Source organism: Phalacrocorax aristotelis, unplaced genomic scaffold (assembly GCF_949628215.1).
Source record: "Phalacrocorax aristotelis unplaced genomic scaffold, bGulAri2.1 scaffold_163, whole genome shotgun sequence".
Classification (NCBI taxonomy): domain Eukaryota; kingdom Metazoa; phylum Chordata; class Aves; order Suliformes; family Phalacrocoracidae; genus Phalacrocorax; species Phalacrocorax aristotelis.
This window is the reverse complement of record NW_027441250.1, coordinates 16975-31137: the sequence shown is the minus strand read 5'-3', so window position 1 is coordinate 31137 and position 14163 is coordinate 16975. Positions and strand designations below refer to the sequence as shown.

The 14163-nt window shown below is 57.7% G+C and overlaps 1 long non-coding RNA gene across 1 annotated transcript in view; it reads right to left on the bottom strand.

Moving 5' to 3' along the window:
- The window catches only part of LOC142051181 (uncharacterized), a 67186-nt gene that overhangs the window by 37067 nt on the left and 15956 nt on the right, over positions 1-14163 (bottom strand). The window contains exons 6-8 of the long non-coding RNA XR_012658344.1: positions 13273-13382; positions 8290-8399; positions 3232-3341 (exon numbers count right to left, since the gene is read on the bottom strand). This is a non-coding gene — a long non-coding RNA (uncharacterized LOC142051181). The remainder of the gene's footprint in view (positions 1-3231; positions 3342-8289; positions 8400-13272; positions 13383-14163) is intronic.

Genomic DNA, 14163 nt, shown 5'->3' with positions numbered 1-14163 from the left:
CAACGCTCCCCCCCTGCCCCAAGGCCACCTCGGCCGCCGTTGCCGCAGCCGCACGGAGCTGGTGTTGGCTGGGATAGTGCTCATTTTCTCCACAGTAGCTAGGAAGGGATACGTTTTGGATTTATGCTCAAAACACCGTTAATAATGTAGAGATGTTTTGGTTCTTGCTGAGCACTGCTTCCACAGTCAGGGCCTCTTCTGGTTCTCTCAGTGCCCCACCAGCAAGTAGGCTGGGAGAGGACACAGCTGGGAAAGCTTTCCCAGCTAACTGACCAAAGGGATATTCCATACCATTTGACATCATGCTCAGCACACGCAGCTGGGGGAAGAAGGGGGAGTCCTTGGGGGGCGGGGGCTACGGCATTTCTCTCCCTAAGTAACCGTTACACATGACAGAGCCCTGCTTTCCCAGAGGTGGCTCAACACCTGCCCGCCGAAAAGGAGGAGTGAATTAATTCCTTGCTTTGCTTCCACGCACAGCTTTTGCTTTACCTATTAAACAGTCTCGATCTCAACCCATGATTTTTCTCACTCTTACCCTTCCAGCTCTCTCCCCCAGCCCACTGAGGGTGGAGTGAGCAAGCAGCTCCCTGGTGCAGAGTTGCCAGCTGGGGCTAAGCCACGGCACGCGCTTGTCCTGGTTTGGCAGGGAACGGACCGTCCGTCGCCTGGCTCCTGGGGCGACGGGCTGCTGGGCAGAGGGGGAGGCCACCAAAGGTGAGGAGCAAGGCACAGGACAGTAGGAAGAGAGAAGAGAAGAGCGGCATCCGGCTGGACGGGGCGGGGGGGACGTGTGTGCGTGTAGTGAGAAGGCACGAGGCAGGGAACAGGACGGCCAGGGAAGGACAGGGAGCCTGACGGAGCTGGAGATAAAAGCAGCAGAGAGAGGGGAAGAGAGGCAGCAGAAAGAGGGAAGAGCAGGACACAGACCAACAAAGAAGGAAGAGGAGCAGGCTGGAGACACACAAAGAACCTGGGGCAGGCAGCACGACAGCGAGGGAGGAAAGAAGAATAGGGGCAGGAAGCTGGACCGAGCGCGATGGAGACAGACAAGATAAGCGACAAGAACAGGGCAGAAAGGGAAGAATGAAGCCACGGGGACAGGGAGCCGAGACAGCCAACGACGGAGGGAAGGGGCCGGGGAGGGAACACCACAAAACAAACCACGGGGCTACGTGGTACAGAGCACGAGAAGGCAGAGAATTAAGAATTAGGGACAGGGAGCCAGAAAAACAACAACAAAACAACACCCAAAACAAAGGGAGATGGGGAGCAAAAGGAATCGCAATGCGTACAGAAAGAAGAGAGAAACAATTCTAAAACAGGGTCACGGGGAAGCCAGAGACAGCAAGATGGAGAAAGGACAAAAGCTACAGGCTACAGGGCAGAGAGGGAAGAATTAATGGATAGACACAGAGAGCTGGGCAGAAAGAGGTGGAGAAAGGCTGACGATCACACGGCCGACAGGGAAGAGAGAAGAGAGGGAGGAATTTTAAAAACAGGGGCAAGAAGCCAGAGAGAGGGAGAGAGAGGCAACACTAAAATGGGGACAAGCCACAGGGCGGCGAGGAGGGAACCGATGAATAAGAACAGGAGACCAAAGAGAACACAACGTAGAATGGAAAAAAGGAACAGCGGCCCAACAGGGAAGGAGGAATTAAAGATCAGGCACTGGGAGGCAGACAGAGACAAACGAAGAAACAAGTGAAAAAAAACAAAAACAAAACCAAAAACACAACAACAGCAATGGGCTACAAAGACAGAGAGAGAGGGAAGAAATAAAACTTAGCAGCAAGGAGCTGGACAGAGAGAGATGAGGACAAACAAATAGCACGGGTCTACGTGACAGAGAACGTGGAATTAGAACACAGAGAGAGGGAGCCGGACAGAGAGAGAGGCCGAGAGAAAAATCTAGATGGGCTACAACGGGCAGAGGCAGGAATTAAAACCTAGGGACAGGGAGCTGGACAGAGAGAGACGGAGGTCACAGGGAACAGCGGCGGGTGCAGGAAGAACAGGAATTCATGAATAGGGAAAGGGAGCTGGACAGAGAAGAACTCAGAAAGGCAAGAACAGTAGCAGGGTACAGAGCAGACGAATTAAAAAGCGCGGCGGGAGCGTTGAGGCAGACAGAGAGAGAATAAGAAAAAAGTCACGGGCTACGTGGCAAAGCAGGAGGAATTCAGAAACGGGGATGGCAACCAAGGGAGAGTGAGCTGGTGAAGGATCACGGGCATTCAAAGTGAGGGACGCGGAGCTGGGAAAAGCGAGGCAGAGAAAAACGGAATCACAGAGAGAATCAAACAAAGCCAAAAAAGAAGAAACTGAACAACAGGAACAGGTGTAACCAAAGCGATGAAATCAGCCAACCAGAGACGGTGTTCCATTACGGGAACACGGAGCGTACGAATCAGTGTATCCGTCGATCTGCATTTTAGTCACTAGGCGATCGTTAATGTCAGCAGAACAACAGACAACGTGCTTCTGTCAGAAAAGGATGACAAAACGCGGTTTCGTGGAGCGGACTGAGAAAACTAGCCAAGACCGCCAAGATTAAGAGCCAAGAAGGCAAAAGGCAATTCTGGCAGGGGGAGATCGCGACCACCGACTCACGGACCACCACCGAGCCTGCGCAGTAATTTACATACGGAACGAGCAAGTTTGTACCGATCAGTACACAGGACAATAATGACTATGTATGAATACCTAAAATTTTGATCTACAAATTGTACGGGAAAGGTGTGTGAGGTACGCACGCCAGGAGGAGCGATCCCCCGTGCGTCTGGCGCCGTGAATAAACAACGCCTGCTCTTTAATACTAAATTGGCGTTGAGGAGTCGTTTCCGATTTTACCGCGTTTTTCGGTAACACAGGGAGTCAGACCAAGAGGGCCAGAGAAAGACAAAATACTGACAGGCTACAGGACAGAGCAGGAGGAATAAAAAAAATAAAAACGGAGCCAGAGCCAGGCAGAGAGAGGCGGAGAAAGAACAAGTAGCCACAGGCTACAGGACAGAGAGAGGGAGGACTGAAAAGACGGGGAGGCAGGGAGCCACTCAGAGCGAGATGGAGAAAGAAGGTGCGGGGGGGGGGGGGGGGGCTGCATAAAAAAAAAAAAACGAAACGAAAAAATTTTGCAGCAGGTAAGGAAAGAGAGGGGGCCAGGGGAGAGACAGGGAGGGCCCAGGACGCACAAGAGAGGCAACGGGGCCCCAGTGGCCCAGGACTCACCGCGACTCTCGCTCTCAGCGCTGCTGGCACAATTTAGCCGTTCAGATGCTTCTTTCCCCTCCTCTCCTCCCTGCCTCTTCTGCAGCTCCAGACTCTAGGCCGACCTCCACCTAAAGAGGATACGTGGGTGTCTTACCGCTCTTACGAGATGAGGCTTCCTAGGCACGTAGCCTAGCTCGCTCGTGCCCTACACGCCCGTACCCAACTCCGGGTTACGCGTACGGACCCTGCGGTGCACGTTGGTGGCCTGTCCCGCTGCGGACTATGAAGGGGGATCCTTCCTCCCTCACCTGCAGGGACAGGCTCTCTCTTGCCTGCAGCAGGAAGGCAGCTGGCAGCCAGAGCGCCTTCAGTTTCTTCTGCTTTACCTTTCGTCGGCGTCTCCAGCTTCAGCCGAGGCAGCTCCTGTCCACAGCCGGGAAGGGCTCTGTGTGTCCCTTTTCGCCCCGGCGCCGCGAGGATGGCAAAGCCGGGCAGAGAGAAGCCACGCAAGCCTGAGACGGCCGCAGTCGACGGCGTCCCCGGGGGAAGGACAGACAACCACGTCCTCAGCACGGTCTCTGGGAGAGGGAAAGAAGAAACAGCGACCGTCATTACCGTCGATCGACCCTGACCAAAGCCCCTCCTTGCGCAGGGGCTTCCGGACACAGCGCCCCTTCCCCGCGCTACTGCTACGGGCCCCTGCGCCGAGGGGGAATCCAGTGCGCTTGAGGGCCGGCTCGCTGCCTTCACGACAGCGCCTGGGGGCGGCCAAGGGCTACGCGGCACGCTGCAGGGGAGGTGCCGGACCTGGGGGCAGGCGCACGGGGCAAGGGGGGCCAGGGGAGGCTGAGCGGGAGCTCCGGCGAGCCGGGGAGGCGGCCATCATCTGCGCCCTGGGCAGGGGGAAAAGGTCCTCCTCCTTCCCCTCTTCCCTTCTGTCAGCTCCCGGGGAACTCACCACTTCTCGGGGAGCGGCCGCACCTGGAAGCCCCCAGAAATCAACACGAATCCAACCCCAAAAATACACCGCGCCTACCGTACGCGGCACGGCCGCCCGGCACCCGAGCGCCGGAAGACCGCGCCTCCCGCCACGCCCCGGCGAACCACGTGACAGGGCCGGCAGCCACTGCGCCAGGACTACACCTCCCGGCACGCTCTGCGCCACAACACGGCCGCCCGGCAGCCGCGCGCCGCAAGGACTACACCTCCCGGCATGCTCTGCGCCACAACACGGCCGCACGGCCGCACGGCCAGCCGGCAGGCGCACCACCACAGCTCCCGGCACGCCGCCAGCCCGCCCTCCCCGCTCTCGGACCCTGCGGGCCACCGTCCCTCCCGCCGATGCACCCGGAAGCCCCACCGAGCCCTCAGCACAGTCTCGCTCTCCCCACCGCCCGCTCCGACCCGGCGCTGCCCCGCCGCAGCCCTCCTCGGGGCTTCACCCGGGACGCAGCGCTCCACCACCCAGCCCCCGCTCACCTCCTCCCTCGCTACAGTCGCAGCCCGCTGACGCTCGGCCACAGCTCCGCTCCGCTCCGCCCTCGGCTCACGCTGGCCCCCCGGAGCCGGGCACCACCCCTTTTCCAGGGAGGAGCCGGCACCGTCAGCCCCACCGCCCGCACCTGGGGCTCCTCCATCCAGACCCCGCCCACAGCTGAGGCGCAGCAGCAACGGGGGGCCCCCTCCCCTCACCCCCACAGTGCACCACCTCCTCCCCTGGGCTCCATCACAGCCCCTTGCCCCACGCAAAGGCAGCGCAAACGCAGCCCTGAGGGCAAAGGAGAGGGCAGGTGTTTGTGCAGGCGCGCACGTAACAAGTCCCAGGAGCCATTCGTGGATCAGGGTCCCCAACGCTCCCCCCCTGCCCCAAGGCCACCTCGGCCGCCGTTGCCGCAGCCGCACGGAGCTGGTGTTGGCTGGGATAGTGCTCATTTTCTCCACAGTAGCTAGGAAGGGATACGTTTTGGATTTATGCTCAAAACACCGTTAATAATGTAGAGATGTTTTGGTTCTTGCTGAGCACTGCTTCCACAGTCAGGGCCTCTTCTGGTTCTCTCAGTGCCCCACCAGCAAGTAGGCTGGGAGAGGACACAGCTGGGAAAGCTTTCCCAGCTAACTGACCAAAGGGATATTCCATACCATTTGACATCATGCTCAGCACACGCAGCTGGGGGAAGAAGGGGGAGTCCTTGGGGGGCGGGGGCTACGGCATTTCTCTCCCTAAGTAACCGTTACACATGACAGAGCCCTGCTTTCCCAGAGGTGGCTCAACACCTGCCCGCCGAAAAGGAGGAGTGAATTAATTCCTTGCTTTGCTTCCACGCACAGCTTTTGCTTTACCTATTAAACAGTCTTGATCTCAACCCATGATTTTTCTCACTCTTACCCTTCCAGCTCTCTCCCCCAGCCCACTGAGGGTGGAGTGAGCAAGCAGCTCCCTGGTGCAGAGTTGCCAGCTGGGGCTAAGCCACGGCACGCGCTTGTCCTGGTTTGGCAGGGAACGGACCGTCCGTCGCCTGGCTCCTGGGGCGACGGGCTGCTGGGCAGAGGGGGAGGCCACCAAAGGTGAGGAGCAAGGCACAGGACAGTAGGAAGAGAGAAGAGAAGAGCGGCATCCGGCTGGACGGGGCGGGGGGGACGTGTGTGCGTGTAGTGAGAAGGCACGAGGCAGGGAACAGGACGGCCAGGGAAGGACAGGGAGCCTGACGGAGCTGGAGATAAAAGCAGCAGAGAGAGGGGAAGAGAGGCAGCAGAAAGAGGGAAGAGCAGGACACAGACCAACAAAGAAGGAAGAGGAGCAGGCTGGAGACACACAAAGAACCTGGGGCAGGCAGCACGACAGCGAGGGAGGAAAGAAGAATAGGGGCAGGAAGCTGGACCGAGCGCGATGGAGACAGACAAGATAAGCGACAAGAACAGGGCAGAAAGGGAAGAATGAAGCCACGGGGACAGGGAGCCGAGACAGCCAACGACGGAGGGAAGGGGCCGGGGAGGGAACACCACAAAACAAACCACGGGGCTACGTGGTACAGAGCACGAGAAGGCAGAGAATTAAGAATTAGGGACAGGGAGCCAGAAAAACAACAACAAAACAACACCCAAAACAAAGGGAGATGGGGAGCAAAAGGAATCGCAATGCGTACAGAAAGAAGAGAGAAACAATTCTAAAACAGGGTCACGGGGAAGCCAGAGACAGCAAGATGGAGAAAGGACAAAAGCTACAGGCTACAGGGCAGAGAGGGAAGAATTAATGGATAGACACAGAGAGCTGGGCAGAAAGAGGTGGAGAAAGGCTGACGATCACACGGCCGACAGGGAAGAGAGAAGAGAGGGAGGAATTTTAAAAACAGGGGCAAGAAGCCAGAGAGAGGGAGAGAGAGGCAACACTAAAATGGGGACAAGCCACAGGGCGGCGAGGAGGGAACCGATGAATAAGAACAGGAGACCAAAGAGAACACAACGTAGAATGGAAAAAAGGAACAGCGGCCCAACAGGGAAGGAGGAATTAAAGATCAGGCACTGGGAGGCAGACAGAGACAAACGAAGAAACAAGTGAAAAAAAACAAAAACAAAACCAAAAACACAACAACAGCAATGGGCTACAAAGACAGAGAGAGAGGGAAGAAATAAAACTTAGCAGCAAGGAGCTGGACAGAGAGAGATGAGGACAAACAAATAGCACGGGTCTACGTGACAGAGAACGTGGAATTAGAACACAGAGAGAGGGAGCCGGACAGAGAGAGAGGCCGAGAGAAAAATCTAGATGGGCTACAACGGGCAGAGGCAGGAATTAAAACCTAGGGACAGGGAGCTGGACAGAGAGAGACGGAGGTCACAGGGAACAGCGGCGGGTGCAGGAAGAACAGGAATTCATGAATAGGGAAAGGGAGCTGGACAGAGAAGAACTCAGAAAGGCAAGAACAGTAGCAGGGTACAGAGCAGACGAATTAAAAAGCGCGGCGGGAGCGTTGAGGCAGACAGAGAGAGAATAAGAAAAAAGTCACGGGCTACGTGGCAAAGCAGGAGGAATTCAGAAACGGGGATGGCAACCAAGGGAGAGTGAGCTGGTGAAGGATCACGGGCATTCAAAGTGAGGGACGCGGAGCTGGGAAAAGCGAGGCAGAGAAAAACGGAATCACAGAGAGAATCAAACAAAGCCAAAAAAGAAGAAACTGAACAACAGGAACAGGTGTAACCAAAGCGATGAAATCAGCCAACCAGAGACGGTGTTCCATTACGGGAACACGGAGCGTACGAATCAGTGTATCCGTCGATCTGCATTTTAGTCACTAGGCGATCGTTAATGTCAGCAGAACAACAGACAACGTGCTTCTGTCAGAAAAGGATGACAAAACGCGGTTTCGTGGAGCGGACTGAGAAAACTAGCCAAGACCGCCAAGATTAAGAGCCAAGAAGGCAAAAGGCAATTCTGGCAGGGGGAGATCGCGACCACCGACTCACGGACCACCACCGAGCCTGCGCAGTAATTTACATACGGAACGAGCAAGTTTGTACCGATCAGTACACAGGACAATAATGACTATGTATGAATACCTAAAATTTTGATCTACAAATTGTACGGGAAAGGTGTGTGAGGTACGCACGCCAGGAGGAGCGATCCCCCGTGCGTCTGGCGCCGTGAATAAACAACGCCTGCTCTTTAATACTAAATTGGCGTTGAGGAGTCGTTTCCGATTTTACCGCGTTTTTCGGTAACACAGGGAGTCAGACCAAGAGGGCCAGAGAAAGACAAAATACCGACAGGCTACAGGACAGAGCAGGAGGAATAAAAAAATAAAAACGGAGCCAGAGCCAGGCAGAGAGAGGCGGAGAAAGAACAAGTAGCCACAGGCTACAGGACAGAGAGAGGGAGGACTGAAAAGACGGGGAGGCAGGGAGCCACTCAGAGCGAGATGGAGAAAGAAGGTGCGGGGGGGGGGGGGGGCTGCATAAAAAAAAAAAAACGAAACGAAAAAATTTTGCAGCAGGTAAGGAAAGAGAGGGGGCCAGGGGAGAGACAGGGAGGGCCCAGGACGCACAAGAGAGGCAACGGGGCCCCAGTGGCCCAGGACTCACCGCGACTCTCGCTCTCAGCGCTGCTGGCACAATTTAGCCGTTCAGATGCTTCTTTCCCCTCCTCTCCTCCCTGCCTCTTCTGCAGCTCCAGACTCTAGGCCGACCTCCACCTAAAGAGGATACGTGGGTGTCTTACCGCTCTTACGAGATGAGGCTTCCTAGGCACGTAGCCTAGCTCGCTCGTGCCCTACACGCCCGTACCCAACTCCGGGTTACGCGTACGGACCCTGCGGTGCACGTTGGTGGCCTGTCCCGCTGCGGACTATGAAGGGGGATCCTTCCTCCCTCACCTGCAGGGACAGGCTCTCTCTTGCCTGCAGCAGGAAGGCAGCTGGCAGCCAGAGCGCCTTCAGTTTCTTCTGCTTTACCTTTCGTCGGCGTCTCCAGCTTCAGCCGAGGCAGCTCCTGTCCACAGCCGGGAAGGGCTCTGTGTGTCCCTTTTCGCCCCGGCGCCGCGAGGATGGCAAAGCCGGGCAGAGAGAAGCCACGCAAGCCTGAGACGGCCGCAGTCGACGGCGTCCCCGGGGGAAGGACAGACAACCACGTCCTCAGCACGGTCTCTGGGAGAGGGAAAGAAGAAACAGCGACCGTCATTACCGTCGATCGACCCTGACCAAAGCCCCTCCTTGCGCAGGGGCTTCCGGACACAGCGCCCCTTCCCCGCGCTACTGCTACGGGCCCCTGCGCCGAGGGGGAATCCAGTGCGCTTGAGGGCCGGCTCGCTGCCTTCACGACAGCGCCTGGGGGCGGCCAAGGGCTACGCGGCACGCTGCAGGGGAGGTGCCGGACCTGGGGGCAGGCGCACGGGGCAAGGGGGGCCAGGGGAGGCTGAGCGGGAGCTCCGGCGAGCCGGGGAGGCGGCCATCATCTGCGCCCTGGGCAGGGGGAAAAGGTCCTCCTCCTTCCCCTCTTCCCTTCTGTCAGCTCCCGGGGAACTCACCGCTTCTCGGGGAGCGGCCGCACCTGGAAGCCCCCAGAAATCAACACGAATCCAACCCCAAAAATACACCGCGCCTACCGTACGCGGCACGGCCGCCCGGCACCCGAGCGCCGGAAGACCGCGCCTCCCGCCACGCCCCGGCGAACCACGTGACAGGGCCGACAGCCACTGCGCCAGGACTACACCTCCCGGCATGCTCTGCGCCACAACACGGCCGCACGGCCAGCCGGCAGGCGCACCACCACAGCTCCCGGCACGCCGCCAGCCCGCCCTCCCCGCTCTCGGACCCTGCGGGCCACCGTCCCTCCCGCCGATGCACCCGGAAGCCCCACCGAGCCCTCAGCACAGCCTCGCTCTCCCCACCGCCCGCTCCGACCCGGCGCTGCCCCGCCGCAGCCCTCCTCGGGGCTTCACCCGGGACGCAGCGCTCCACCACCCAGCCCCCGCTCACCTCCTCCCTCGCTACAGTCGCAGCCCGCTGACGCTCGGCCACAGCTCCGCTCCGCCCTCGGCTCACGCTGGCCCCCCGGAGCCGGGCACCACCCCTTTTCCAGGGAGGAGCCGGCACCGTCAGCCCCACCGCCCGCACCTGGGGCTCCTCCATCCAGACCCCGCCCACAGCTGAGGCGCAGCAGCAACGGGGGGCCCCCTCCCCTCACCCCCACAGTGCACCACCTCCTCCCCTGGGCTCCATCACAGCCCCTTGCCCCACGCAAAGGCAGCGCAAACGCAGCCCTGAGGGCAAAGGAGAGGGCAGGTGTTTGTGCAGGCGCGCACGTAACAAGTCCCAGGAGCCATTCGTGGATCAGGGTCCCCAACGCTCCCCCCCTGCCCCAAGGCCACCTCGGCCGCCGTTGCCGCAGCCGCACGGAGCTGGTGTTGGCTGGGATAGTGCTCATTTTCTCCACAGTAGCTAGGAAGGGATACGTTTTGGATTTATGCTCAAAACACCGTTAATAATGTAGAGATGTTTTGGTTCTTGCTGAGCACTGCTTCCACAGTCAGGGCCTCTTCTGGTTCTCTCAGTGCCCCACCAGCAAGTAGGCTGGGAGAGGACACAGCTGGGAAAGCTTTCCCAGCTAACTGACCAAAGGGATATTCCATACCATTTGACATCATGCTCAGCACACGCAGCTGGGGGAAGAAGGGGGAGTCCTTGGGGGGCGGGGGCTACGGCATTTCTCTCCCTAAGTAACCGTTACACATGACAGAGCCCTGCTTTCCCAGAGGTGGCTCAACACCTGCCCGCCGAAAAGGAGGAGTGAATTAATTCCTTGCTTTGCTTCCACGCACAGCTTTTGCTTTACCTATTAAACAGTCTCGATCTCAACCCATGATTTTTCTCACTCTTACCCTTCCAGCTCTCTCCCCCAGCCCACTGAGGGTGGAGTGAGCAAGCAGCTCCCTGGTGCAGAGTTGCCAGCTGGGGCTAAGCCACGGCACGCGCTTGTCCTGGTTTGGCAGGGAACGGACCGTCCGTCGCCTGGCTCCTGGGGCGACGGGCTGCTGGGCAGAGGGGGAGGCCACCAAAGGTGAGGAGCAAGGCACAGGACAGTAGGAAGAGAGAAGAGAAGAGCGGCATCCGGCTGGACGGGGCGGGGGGGACATGTGTGCGTGTAGTGAGAAGGCACGAGGCAGGGAACAGGACGGCCAGGGAAGGACAGGGAGCCTGACGGAGCTGGAGATAAAAGCAGCAGAGAGAGGGGAAGAGAGGCAGCAGAAAGAGGGAAGAGCAGGACACAGACCAACAAAGAAGGAAGAGGAGCAGGCTGGAGACACACAAAGAACCTGGGGCAGGCAGCACGACAGCGAGGGAGGAAAGAAGAATAGGGGCAGGAAGCTGGACCGAGCGCGATGGAGACAGACAAGATAAGCGACAAGAACAGGGCAGAAAGGGAAGAATGAAGCCACGGGGACAGGGAGCCGAGACAGCCAACGACGGAGGGAAGGGGCCGGGGAGGGAACACCACAAAACAAACCACGGGGCTACGTGGTACAGAGCACGAGAAGGCAGAGAATTAAGAATTAGGGACAGGGAGCCAGAAAAACAACAACAAAACAACACCCAAAACAAAGGGAGATGGGGAGCAAAAGGAATCGCAATGCGTACAGAAAGAAGAGAGAAACAATTCTAAAACAGGGTCACGGGGAAGCCAGAGACAGCAAGATGGAGAAAGGACAAAAGCTACAGGCTACAGGGCAGAGAGGGAAGAATTAATGGATAGACACAGAGAGCTGGGCAGAAAGAGGTGGAGAAAGGCTGACGATCACACGGCCGACAGGGAAGAGAGAAGAGAGGGAGGAATTTTAAAAACAGGGGCAAGAAGCCAGAGAGAGGGAGAGAGAGGCAACACTAAAATGGGGACAAGCCACAGGGCGGCGAGGAGGGAACCGATGAATAAGAACAGGAGACCAAAGAGAACACAACGTAGAATGGAAAAAAGGAACAGCGGCCCAACAGGGAAGGAGGAATTAAAGATCAGGCACTGGGAGGCAGACAGAGACAAACGAAGAAACAAGTGAAAAAAAACAAAAACAAAACCAAAAACACAACAACAGCAATGGGCTACAAAGACAGAGAGAGAGGGAAGAAATAAAACTTAGCAGCAAGGAGCTGGACAGAGAGAGATGAGGACAAACAAATAGCACGGGTCTACGTGACAGAGAACGTGGAATTAGAACACAGAGAGAGGGAGCCGGACAGAGAGAGAGGCCGAGAGAAAAATCTAGATGGGCTACAACGGGCAGAGGCAGGAATTAAAACCTAGGGACAGGGAGCTGGACAGAGAGAGACGGAGGTCACAGGGAACAGCGGCGGGTGCAGGAAGAACAGGAATTCATGAATAGGGAAAGGGAGCTGGACAGAGAAGAACTCAGAAAGGCAAGAACAGTAGCAGGGTACAGAGCAGACGAATTAAAAAGCGCGGCGGGAGCGTTGAGGCAGACAGAGAGAGAATAAGAAAAAAGTCACGGGCTACGTGGCAAAGCAGGAGGAATTCAGAAACGGGGATGGCAACCAAGGGAGAGTGAGCTGGTGAAGGATCACGGGCATTCAAAGTGAGGGACGCGGAGCTGGGAAAAGCGAGGCAGAGAAAAACGGAATCACAGAGAGAATCAAACAAAGCCAAAAAAGAAGAAACTGAACAACAGGAACAGGTGTAACCAAAGCGATGAAATCAGCCAACCAGAGACGGTGTTCCATTACGGGAACACGGAGCGTACGAATCAGTGTATCCGTCGATCTGATTTTAGTCACTAGGCGATCGTTAATGTCAGCAGAACAACAGACAACGTGCTTCTGTCAGAAAAGGATGACAAAACGCGGTTTCGTGGAGCGGACTGAGAAAACTAGCCAAGACCGCCAAGATTAAGAGCCAAGAAGGCAAAAGGCAATTCTGGCAGGGGGAGATCGCGACCACCGACTCACGGACCACCACCGAGCCTGCGCAGTAATTTACATACGGAACGAGCAAGTTTGTACCGATCAGTACACAGGACAATAATGACTATGTATGAATACCTAAAATTTTGATCTACAAATTGTACGGGAAAGGTGTGTGAGGTACGCACGCCAGGAGGAGCGATCCCCCGTGCGTCTGGCGCCGTGAATAAACAACGCCTGCTCTTTAATACTAAATTGGCGTTGAGGAGTCGTTTCCGATTTTACCGCGTTTTTCGGTAACACAGGGAGTCAGACCAAGAGGGCCAGAGAAAGACAAAATACCGACAGGCTACAGGACAGAGCAGGAGGAATAAAAAAATAAAAACGGAGCCAGAGCCAGGCAGAGAGAGGCGGAGAAAGAACAAGTAGCCACAGGCTACAGGACAGAGAGAGGGAGGACTGAAAAGACGGGGAGGCAGGGAGCCACTCAGAGCGAGATGGAGAAAGAAGGTGCGGGGGGGGGGGGGGGGCTGCATAAAAAAAAAAAAACGAAACGAAAAAATTTTGCAGCAGGTAAGGAAAGAGAGGGGGCCAGGGGAGAGACAGGGAGGGCCCAGGACGCACAAGAGAGGCAACGGGGCCCCAGTGGCCCAGGACTCACCGCGACTCTCGCTCTCAGCGCTGCTGGCACAATTTAGCCGTTCAGATGCTTCTTTCCCCTCCTCTCCTCCCTGCCTCTTCTGCAGCTCCAGACTCTAGGCCGACCTCCACCTAAAGAGGATACGTGGGTGTCTTACCGCTCTTACGAGATGAGGCTTCCTAGGCACGTAGCCTAGCTCGCTCGTGCCCTACACGCCCGTACCCAACTCCGGGTTACGCGTACGGACCCTGCGGTGCACGTTGGTGGCCTGTCCCGCTGCGGACTATGAAGGGGGATCCTTCCTCCCTCACCTGCAGGGACAGGCTCTCTCTTGCCTGCAGCAGGAAGGCAGCTGGCAGCCAGAGCGCCTTCAGTTTCTTCTGCTTTACCTTTCGTCGGCGTCTCCAGCTTCAGCCGAGGCAGCTCCTGTCCACAGCCGGGAAGGGCTCTGTGTGTCCCTTTTCGCCCCGGCGCCGCGAGGATGGCAAAGCCGGGCAGAGAGAAGCCACGCAAGCCTGAGACGGCCGCAGTCGACGGCGTCCCCGGGGGAAGGACAGACAACCACGTCCTCAGCACGGTCTCTGGGAGAGGGAAAGAAGAAACAGCGACCGTCATTACCGTCGATCGACCCTGACCAAAGCCCCTCCTTGCGCAGGGGCTTCCGGACACAGCGCCCCTTCCCCGCGCTACTGCTACGGGCCCCTGCGCCGAGGGGGAATCCAGTGCGCTTGAGGGCCGGCTCGCTGCCTTCACGACAGCGCCTGGGGGCGGCCAAGGGCTACGCGGCACGCTGCAGGGGAGGTGCCGGACCTGGGGGCAGGCGCACGGGGCAAGGGGGGCCAGGGGAGGCTGAGCGGGAGCTCCGGCGAGCCGGGGAGGCGGCCATCATCTGCGCCCTGGGCAGGGGGAAAA